Below are 10,522 nucleotides of genomic sequence, written 5' to 3' on the forward strand. Positions count from 1 at the left end.
AAAGGAGCTCTAGTGCTACTAAATTAATAGCAACCTATTGTGTCACTGCATACCCTACCAGGTGTTGACCACCACCAATATTTCAAGAAACGGCAAAAAATAGAAGTATAAAGTATACAGATTTTTTTTGCTAGCAATATAAATTGATCACTTTCACGAAAGATGGTTCTTAAAGATTTGCAACCTAATTTAAATTAATAGCCGGGGGTGAGTGTGCAATATGTCAATCTAATGCCATTGCACAAGTTCCTCTTGCTCATAGTATTTCCACGCCGTACGATATGGCTTCGTAGGGCGGGCGGGGGTAAACATATGCCAGTTGTGATCCAAACGCCGGGCCACGCGCTCGCATCTCTATCACTCTTAGTCAATACGAGCCAGTGACAACAATTAAATTTAGGTAAGTTAGTAACCTGGAATAATAGTCCTAACTTGCTAGTTATTTGAAAATGATGTACATTTACGAACAGAAATCTTGTCTTTAAATGATAGAATCGAACAAAACAATACTTCATTTATAGGTACGAATTGACAATGTAAATAAACGTGTCAAATTATTTATTAACACTATTCTGTATTACGTTTACCTGTATCTTATCACACAATATCTGTTTTAAATATTTATACTATGCTTATTTGTGACTAATGCATACTTATTTGTAATATCGAAGTCAATTCGATTTCGATTTTTAAATCGATTTTAAACATTTTGGCGGAACAGAGTATGAAAATGAAAGATAGAGAGAAAAGATACAAACAAAACAAAAAGAATAGAATTTAAAAGTGTCTGTAAAAAGTAGCACTCCATACTGCTGCTTACATTTTTAATTGAATAGGTGCTTTATTAATTTCTTTTAACATTTTTCTTTTAGTTCTTACAATAAGAAGTCTATAGTAGATAGTTATTAATTAAGCACCGTCACAAACACTAACCGAAAAGCTTAAAAAATTGGTGTACATACTAAACTTAAATAACTTTTCCATATACAACTTATTCGCCGTGTAAATGCAACTTGTGTGTAGTGTATACCTACCTACAGCTTTCGTGCTACTGCGTGTTGACATTCTTCGTAGTGTACGTGAGTGATGTTAATAAAACTGATATAAATCCCGCCACCGGACCACGAGTTTTCTCTTATAAGCACGTGTAATATGGATAGAAGATATTAGGTTTGGATGTTATTTTATTGGTTCATTATTATTATTGGGTAAAATTACAATTACAATTCCATATGGAATTGCATGACCAGTTGCGTCTTCCCCTTTTCATCACCGGGAGACTAGATGTAGGCTTGGGTTCCACGCATATGTTGTGGATATTCCAAAGATTCGCACGAAGCGTTACGCTTCCACATTAACATGGCGAACGGTATGGAGTGAAATTTCCTACCTGCAAACTTGTTCCCTGAACGTTATAACTTGTATCTTTTCAAGGCAAGAGTGATTAGTCATTATTTGGGTGTGCACGCTCCATCGTACACCTCATAGTCACTTTCCATCAGGTGAGATAGGGGTCAAAAATGCGCACTTAAATTTTTACGTACATTTTACACAAAAGGAATTACAATCAAAATATGGAGAGAGAATTATTATAGGAATTTTGTAACAACATCGTTAATTTGAATAAAAAATAATCAACTTTCGACAAACATATCGTTGATATAGTTTTGGAGAGTTTAGGTTAGCCTTCGACAATGGTAGTAGGTAAACAGATAAGTGTACCAATAAAGCTGTCAACTGCCACTGTCACTTTGCAAATCAAGTCGTGACAATGAAGCGCGAAACCTCTTTAACAATATCTTTAACAGGACTTAACGTGGAAATAATAATAATTCATCGCTTATATTATTAATATGTTCAGTATGTACATTTAAGTGAATAACCAGAATAACTTAAATTTAATTACATACTTAAAACGTAACTGATAAAAAATCCAAACAATAGACCTTTGGTCGAAACGGAGATCATTATAGAGATTGAATTTAAATCGAATGAGTAGAATTTGTTCATATCTTATCACGCTATACTGGATTATTTAATAGATATTGAGTGGGCAGGTGTTTTGATAATAAATAATTAATTAGCGTACGCTTGTCCTGGCTGCTTATTTTGCTGTACCTGCATTTGTATAATGAGTTCTTGCAGTTAATATCCTCTTACGATACACAAATAGATAATACACCGTGGAAATGAAACTATTTTTTCACACCTAATTCGCGTATATTTATTTTGTTTTTTTACAAAGGAACCGCCGTTGTTACTGGACCAGTAAAGAACCAGAAACATTGATTTGTTTGAAAAAAGCATTTATATCCAAATAAATATAGTTTTATTTCCAATGTGTTGCAATCGCGAAAACCTATGTACCTACTCAATAGATACACAATGTTATTTAAGTTTCTACTTTTTCTTCTAATATCTTTTGAACATATTTTCAAGCTTATTACGGAGAGAACAGACAATTACTGATTTTTTTTTAATTACACGAAGCTTTACCACCATGATATTCATATATTTTCGCTTTCAACACCGTACAAACATTCGATACAAATACCTCTAACAGACAAACAGAAGAATTTTGTCTACCTGATGATTCGGCGTGTAGCCCAATTGGCAGAGCGACGCTACGGTACAGCGTGGCTACTGGTTCAAGTCCTGTTGGGTCAAAGGAACTTTCTTTGTATTCAACCTTTTTATTAATAATTATAACTATAAACAAATCACACTACTTACCTACGCTAAAATGTTTTTAGTTTATTGTAGAATTTAAAATTTGTACATGGTATTACGGAATTCCATCCTGGTATCCCATAAAATTTCACCATCTAGGTGTCTTTATTTTATAGACAACTCATAAAGCGGTTTACGATTATTTATTTGCACCTGTCAATGCAATTTATCATGTAGTGTATATGTGAATAATAATTGAAATTAAATGTATGCACATATACGTTTTGACATATTGATATTGCATAAATGTTTTCATTTGAATTCGATATATAACATTAATAAACGTTTATTTAAATTACATTGCTGTATATGAGTGTTATGAAAGTGACAACACCTGCGTCATCAAAACTATCAACTAAATATTCGTGAAAAGGCGCCTCCTTGTAAAATAATCGACTGTGAACTGGCAATCGGTATCTCAATTTTGACAACTTTACAGTATGAAGATAAAATTGCTTGCCTTATTTATATAGCATCTGGTTTATTAAATAAAAATACGTAGTTTTTAGGTAATTTTTATTACTCATGTATATATGTACACTACGTATTTTTATTTAATAAACTAGATGCTATATAAATGATTTTTTCTTCATCCAGTAAAGGTTTCAAAATTGAGATTGTACCGGTTGCCAGTTCACAGTCGAATATCTGGATCTCAACGATATCTATGTACAGATTGAGGTCTTTGTCTGATCCGATATATCTGAAATCCGATTAACATAGTAACTATATATTTGAAACTGATGTTGATATTTTTAATTCGATTATCTATTATAAATGTACAGCGGCTTTATTATAATTTTTTATTGATTAAGAGATGTTTTTTAACAATTAAAATTTACGCAATAATATGATCTCGCCCTGATTGTTTGTTATAATAATAATGCCGTAAACTCTCTCATCAAAAGCCGGTTAATACAGTTAAGGCTAACTTCAGCATCAGCATGGTAAATAAATATAGAGAGCACATTGAGTAGTTACCGATTTAAGTGTTATAGTATATCAGGATCCAAACGCAATGTAAATGAAGGATAATTAAGCTCATTCCATTAGATAGGTCATTTATTTTGTGTCAACCGTGACCATGAGACTTGCAAAGAGGCAGAAACGTTAGTCTGTTTAAAATAAAATCAAACATACATGATGTAGAACAGAAAAACGGCCTTAAAAGTTTGTGGAATTACATGTATTTGCCAAGTTTTATTGAAATTGGTTGACGGAAAGTGGGTGAACTCTAATAAACTGGATTCATCGCCTAATTTACCACCCTTATAGATGGAATATTTTCTTCAAATTTTAACGAACGAAACCACTATTGAGGCACCCTCTTTCCAATAAAAAAAGGATCATCGAAATAGGTTCACACTTGTCGGAGTAATCGCGTAATATAAACACAAAAAAGATGAAGCCGAATTGAGAACCTCCTCCTTTTCTTGAAGTCGGTTAAAACAGTTTCAATTTCTATATGTAGCAATCTAAAGAAACCTAAATACTCGTATGTCGTGTGTGTTTTATAACATTATTCAATAAACAATTCATGTATTGTTCAATGTAATCAGAATGAATTTACATGGCATTAAATAAAGGAAGTGATATACTAAACCAACTTAATTCAGAAGAAATTTAGAAAAATAGATTTTGTTTAAATCATATAGGTGTTTTACTTGGCTACGTTGAGCATTGGCAGAAATAGCGTCTATACTTCTGATCGGAGTTTCATCTGGCCAGCACGGGCATTGAGTTTCCAGCCTAAAACGCTTTGGCAGAGATATTTGTGCCACCAATGCTTGTGTGACTATGTGGGAGCGGGTAAAATTACCCGAGCAGGTCGTATCCCGCTCTAGCTATCTGCCCATGTTTTATGAACCATATGCACTGCCTACTTAGGACCTACTAATACTTAGATGGGTACTTTAGGCTTTCTCAATTGCAGAGACGCTTCATGGTCGGGAAGCAAGAGTGCCGACAGCTCCGCTACCAAAATATACATTGCACTACGGGGGCTGAGCGAGCCCTTTAAAATTTAGCTCAGGTACCCTTTTTTTCTTTTATGTAATATCAAGTGACGGGACGAACAAGTCGTGCGCCTGGTGTTAAGCTACACGCCTGTCCATAATAGTTGCAGTGCCACTCAGAGCTTTAAATCGTAACGATCTGAGGGGCACTGCCACTGCGCCCGTCACCCTGAGATATAAGTTGATACGTTCCACGTGCCTGTAATTTGACCTGCAACCTTACCCTTCAAAACCGGAACACAGTTAATGCTGACATTACTGCTTGGCGGCAGAAATAGGTAAGGTGGTAATACTTCCCTGGACGAACTCTTTGACAAGGATCTCTACTGCTGCTAACTATACTGTACCTGTCTGGACAATACGGCTGCTCCATAACAAAATCTAATAAATGATTTAGAGAAAATTGTACAGGAGAGCCCAAATAAAGGTCGCCCTTATACTTCAATATAAAAAAGTAGTAGTATTAGGTGGGGTTTCAACAAATATATTGATATCACAAAATCGATCACATGTATATATGTATATGTATATATATTATATACCCTTACTGACTTTAAATATTTATGCACATACATAAGTAAAACTACTGTAGCAGCCAGATTCAAAACACAATATAAGCATTTGCTGGGTATTTCAATTTCATTGCATTAGAAAATTTGGTATAAAATTTCATTCTGTTTCACTAATTAAGTTAATAAAACGACTAATATTTTCAGAATTAACAAAGTTCCACTATCCACTAACTGGCAAATCAAATACTTAGTACGTTCTTAAACTACTTTAAAACCTAGCAAGTGTCAAATACTTGCTATGTTTTGAATTGATTAAAGTGACTCAAAAAATTTTTGGCTCTGTGATCTGAAGTCAGGACCTGACTGATAAGGTCCCTGTGTGGACTTGCTTGCACAGTTAATAGTGCCCTTCCCACATAACCAAAAGGTTGGGTAGGGAGGGCGCTATAATCAAAACTTCGTAGAAGACATGGCACTGTCCGTGTGGTATTTCTTTTTTTTTAAATAGTAAGTGACGGGACGAACAAGTCAAGACACGCCTATCCATAACAGTTGTAACTCAGACTTTTAAATCGCAAAGATTTTAGGGGCACTGCCACTGTGCTCGGCACCCTGAAACATAAGTTGACAAGTCCCATGTGCCTGTAATTTCACACCTACCCTTCTAAACCGGAACGCAGTAATGCTCATATTACCGCTTGGCGGCAGAAATAGGTAAGGTGGCAGTACCACCCTGCACGAACTCTTTCACAAAGAGCTCTGCTGCTACTCAATGTCTGAAACCTGGGTCAACGGGCTGATTTGGGGTCAGGATCTGACTGATAAGGTCCCTGTGTGGACTTTGGACAAAAGGTTAGTTAGGGAGAGCACTATAATCAAAACTTAGTATTAGATATAGGACTGTCCATATAGCCTGAATTAAATGGTTTTTGTAAAAGCCTTTGTCATCAGAATAAGCCAAGTAAAATAACTCACTGGACAGCTTTTATGATAAAATAATTGCTTAATATATGTTCACAGTAAAAGTTTCCATCATATCCAATTAGAATGTCAGAATTATTTGTAAACAAACCAGACGACCTTCAACCCTGTCATTTCGTAAATGCGTTGTTGATAGGATAACAATGTAACAATTAGTGGTTTTTGGTTGTCATGCCGCTATTTTCGTTTTGGCCAATAGAACGAAGCATTTGCTAAAAATATTTCACTAATTAACAAAATATAGACGGTTTTATGTGAATGTTCATCAAACGAATAGTGAACATACATTCTGTCCTCAAATTGTACCTATATCAATTTCTACCCACCTACTGTAGCTTCTAGTTCAAGCTCGGAGAATTCTACATGCCTATACATAACATTTGCAGTGCCACTCAGAGCTTTAAATCGCAAAGACCTGAGGGGCATTGCCACTGCACCCGTCACCTTGAGTAAGTTGATAAGTCCCATGTACCTGTTATTTCACCAGCTTCAGTAATGCAGACATATGTATTTTAGCCAGCGGTGTACTCTACAAGCAACCTTTTTCCAGGCAATACTTAGTGCTTACTTGCCTTTCGATTCTCTCTTCGACTCTCTTTCTTATATGTGTAGGTACCATATCTAATGTAAGGTCCTATGAAACAATAAATTATTAGTATTATTGTCTATTTTAGACTCTTATTACCTGTGCAAGCATGTCCACACAGGGACCTTATTATTATTATTACAGTCTCATTGTATATACGTCTCCCAATGCTGTGCATGAATTTTTTTAAAAAAGGTGTAGGCCATATTGTAATACTATAAATTGATATAAATTGCAAAATCATACGCTACTTATACAATAATTTTCACATTGATATAGCAGCAAAAGTCGAATAAGAATATTTGAATTATTACTTCAAGTTCCCAGCAAAGCACAACGGGAAAAGCGCCCAATGCACTTAAAATGTACTAAATATAATTTTTTTTCTAAAATATTAAATATAATTACATGCTTCAGACTTGAGCCTGGGTATAATGTTCTCAGTTTTGTATGAAAGACGCATTTTTGTACCCTAAGGTCATATACAATATATTATATATAGCGCTAAATTCAAATGCAATATTATCATTACAATGTAGTAGGTACATTTAAGTGATCATAGGAATAATATTGCTTGGGTCTGAATCACTTCATATATTATGTGTTTGATGTATTTACACGGGGCCTTAGGAGGATCAAAAGTAGAAACATCACAATGTTCCGTAATAAGAACTCAATATCTACACATACATCAGCACATTTGCAAAGGGAATCGAAATTAGTAAATGCCCAGTTGATTATTATCCTGGCGTTGAGCCAAACCCATAACATCGAATGTCAGCGAAGCATTTTGCGGCAGGCGACAATGTTTTGGAAACAGCTGCGGTGTTAAATTTTGTTTCATTTCACAGACTATTTCGAGTCTTTTACCACATCCCGTTGTAAAATAACCACCATTGTTTAAAACTCTTTCAAGTAGCTTTTTATGAAGTCCGTCAGAATAGAAATAGAGAGAAATGGAAAACTGTTGCATAACTCATCTTTTAGAATTAGGTAGAAGATTTTTTCCGCTTTTAATTCAAATTTATTTCCTCTGTAAGGCTGCATTGTCTTCCACAAATTTAATTTGAAAATGAAATGTTCTTCTTGGTCTCTCCTTGAAATCTACTAATGATTTTGTGTCATATATCGATTTTTTTTAGTAGAAGTTACTCTAGCTTACCATCGCCGAAAAGCAGACGACTCCTCCTTTCGACCAATCGCCTTGATAATTGTATTGATACGACGCTACCTCCTTGGCGTTCAAGTTAGTCGTTAACGACTTAAGCACACACTATCGATTCGTCGTTTCGATCAGTCTGAAACGACGGATCGTGAAGAAAAAAGAAGAGTCCCTAGACAGGCGAATATGATATTCAGCGACAGAGGCGAATGATCAAAGTCTCTTAAGGATGATTTTAGGAAAATATAATTTTTAACGATTGTTACACATAGGAAATGAAACTATTTTTCTGATTTAAATCGCGTATATTGTTTTCTCCAACAAAGCCTTGTTTGAAAAAACAAATATACGAGGTTCATGCCAAAAGATATTAAATTTTCAAAAATTATAAAATTTATTCTTTATTATCGATATCAATTTTTTTCAAAATATTCACCATGAACACGTATACACTTTTCCATTCGTCTAAACCACTTGGAAAATATCGATGACCACTCTTCTTTAGACATCTCGGAAATCTCCTAGTTATAAGCAGCCAAGGCATCTTCTTTGCTTTCAAACCGCTTGCCTTTTAATTTTTCTTTAATTTTTAGAAAGATGTAAAAATCACAAATGGTACTAAGTCAGGGGAATATGGCGGGTGCGGTAGGATAGATATATTTTTTGAATGAAAGTAGTCGAGCGTTCTTGGAGAAGAGTGCTTAGCGGCGTTGTCGTGATGCCAGAGGAGGTGCCGGATTCCTGACTTCGGGTGCTTGTCACACCAAGCTGACAACACTTTTACACTGTCGCTTTGTTTCTGGATCATAGTTATTTAACCAAGTTTCGTCACCTGTCAGTATATCATAAACTATTTTTTCTCGCCAGGGTCGAATATATCTACCATAAATTTGCACAAATCCACGCGATTCTTTCTGGTGCGGAACCCATCTCGAACAACGCTTATGGAGAGACATTTGTCCCTGAATAATAGTTTGCGATGCTGCTGATCCAATGCCCAGTTCTCGCTCAAGTTCAAGCTCTACATATGTATAGGAAATGAAACTATTTTTCTGGATTTAAATCGCGAATGAAAAAATAGGGTGGTTTGTATTAATATTAGACATAACTGGTTGAAGACTGTACCACCTCAGTCAACCGTGACCATGGGACCTGTAAAGGACCTGAAACGTCGGCTTGTTTGAAAAACAAATATAAGCAATTTAAATCGCGAAAACCTAAGAACTCTACATATGTAGTTCGTCGGTATTTACGAATTACTTTTTCGACAGCTTGAACGTTTTCTTGAGTAACTACTTAAAAATTCAGCTAACCAATTGAGAACTGCAGCTTGTGAACAAGCAGTATCACCAAAAGTTGTGGCTAAAAGTTCAGAACAGTCTTGCGGATTTAAACCTTTTTTGTAGTTATAACAAATCATAACAGAAAATCACGTCGAGAGAGCTCCATTGTTGCTAATAAAATTCCCGTCAGATTGTCTCCGAAAAATAACAAAAATGAATAAAAAAGAATTCGATTTAAGGCGTGTTCCATTATCTTCATTTCAATTTATTAGCAAATAACCTGCCTTTATGACGGTGTATAACTTGCCAGTATCAAACAAGTGATTAATGAGTATCTAAGTTCTTTTGGCATGACTCTCGTAATTTGTAACTTGGAAACTTTTAAATATTAGTAAAAAAAAAGTACGTATAAATGCTACCTGAAATAAAATCAATGCTGAAATAAATGTGTGTAACGTTAAATACTACATTTTGACAATATATATTATTTAACTTTTCTATTTCCTATTTTTCTTTGTCACAAGCATTGTTATGCCTAAAAGTAAAAGCAATTTTTCAGGACAGAAAAATGCTTGCAAGGTTCAATTGTAAGCATTTTTCTGATTTAGGCTAAATACACTCAGGATTAAAGGAACTATAGGCGGTATTAACTCCACACATGTTTGTTTAGGTAACTTTAATCGTTTTTTTCCCTGGTCTCTTTAAATATAAACATGCACTATCGGTTCGTCATTTCGATCAGTTTTATACAACGCATCGTGTGGACAAATCGTATCATATATGGGAGCCATAAAGTCAGGATTGTCATGGTGTTGTGTCATGAACCCTATATGGAACTCCAAGAAGAAGAAAGATTTCTTAAATGCCAATGTACTTGCATATATAGATATCAATTTGTGCCAAAAATTGACATATGCCATGGACAAACATCGCGTATTTTATTTTCAAATTAACGGTCTAAAAGCATTGACTTACAAATAAATGGACGACGGGTCTAATACAAAAACCACGAAAAAAATGTCCCAAGTCAACCTATTCGAAATTTAAATTGTAATGTCATCGCAGTATCGCGCTGTCAGTAGAACAAATGAAGACTAAAGCGGAGTGTCGCGCTCTGTATACGATTTTAGCGCCTTACAAGTGCGGACACTTTTTAGCGCGGACCCGACGTCCATATAATTGTAAGTCAATGTCTAAAAGTAACATTTTCAAAAAATTGACATTTGCCATAGACAAACATCGCGTATTTTATT

The sequence above is a fragment of the Hyposmocoma kahamanoa genome, unplaced genomic scaffold (assembly GCF_003589595.1).
Source record: "Hyposmocoma kahamanoa isolate Upper Pololo Valley unplaced genomic scaffold, ASM358959v1 232, whole genome shotgun sequence".
NCBI lineage: Eukaryota > Metazoa > Arthropoda > Insecta > Lepidoptera > Cosmopterigidae > Hyposmocoma > Hyposmocoma kahamanoa.